This window comes from Ursus americanus, chromosome 21, assembly GCF_024610735.1.
Source record: "Ursus americanus isolate L20-20 chromosome 21, mUrsAme1.1.p, whole genome shotgun sequence".
NCBI classification, from domain to species: Eukaryota; Metazoa; Chordata; class Mammalia; order Carnivora; family Ursidae; genus Ursus; species Ursus americanus.
Window position 1 is genome coordinate 51,645,152 of NC_142147.1, and position 1,195 is coordinate 51,646,346.

At 37.4% G+C, this 1,195-nt stretch overlaps 1 pseudogene; it reads left to right on the top strand.

Moving 5' to 3' along the window:
• Positions 1 to 462: 462 nt before the first annotated feature.
• LOC123800077 (ragulator complex protein LAMTOR5 pseudogene) lies at positions 463 to 735 on the top strand (annotated as a pseudogene).
• The last annotated feature ends 460 nt before the right edge of the window (positions 736 to 1,195 follow it).

Here is a 1,195-nt window from a genome sequence, read left to right on the forward strand (position 1 = left end):
CAGAACAAAAACCATATCATAACAATATAAGCAGAAAACACACTCAACAAAGTACAACCTCCATTCATGATAGAAAGTCTCAGCAACCAGGAAAAGAAAGGTGCTTTCTTGACTGAATGAAGGGTTTCTATGAAAAAAACTAAAGCTGAGAGAACATTCTTAATAGTGAGAATCCAAATTCTTCTCTTGTAATTTCAGCATGATAATCGATGTCCTCTCTCACCACTTCTATTCAACATTGTACTGGAAGTCGTAGGTAGTGCAGCAAAACAAGAAAGAAAGAAAGAAAGAAAGAAAGAAAGAAAGAAAGAAAGAAAGAAAGAAAGAAAGAAAGAAAGAAAGAAAGAAAGAAAGAAAGAAAGAAAGAAAGAAAGAAAGAAAGAAAGAAAGAAAGAAAGAAAGAAAGAAAGAAAAAACTTTGGATGTGTTGTGGGATCCCAGACCAGGTGGACAGTGGATGGAATGGAGGCAACCTTGGAGCAGCACTTGGAGGACACAATGAAGAATCCTTCCACTGTTGGAATCTTGCACACAGATTCACAAGGACTTAATTTGGGCTGCTGTGAGACCCTGTCAGATGAGCATGCTGGAGTCCACTGTTCTAGACTACCAAGCAGCAAGCTAACCTCAGATCCCACTGATACTCCTGTGGTGTGTCTAGAATCAGATATTGGGAGCACTATGATCCAGAAACATGACAGCATCACAGTGGCAGTGTGAAAAATGACCTCTTAACATGTCATATCAGTTCTCCAGCAGCCTGTCATAGGGGTTGCCTCCTACCTATGCTAATTATCTTGTAGAACTATTCAAGTTCCAGTAGGTAGGCCATTCATTTGGCGTGCATTGGGCACTTTTCTATTAATTTTGGAATAAGCTTCTTTTTGACACTCAATAGACCGAGTTATCAAGATATTAGTAAGAAAGGATCGTGTTTTGAAGTAGCAAGTCCAAGTCACTTTGTATATATAATTTTCATATGTTCAATAAATCTGGTTGGAGGGAAAGAAAGACAAACATTGGGAAGGAAGAAATAAAATGTATGTGCTTACAGAAGACATGATTGTGAGTGTAGAAAATCCCAAAGACTTTACTAAAAAAAAAAATCCTGGAATTAATGAATGAGTTTAGCAAGGTCACAGGACAAAGGTCAATATATAAAAGTCATCTTGATTCCTACATATTTGCAGTGAAA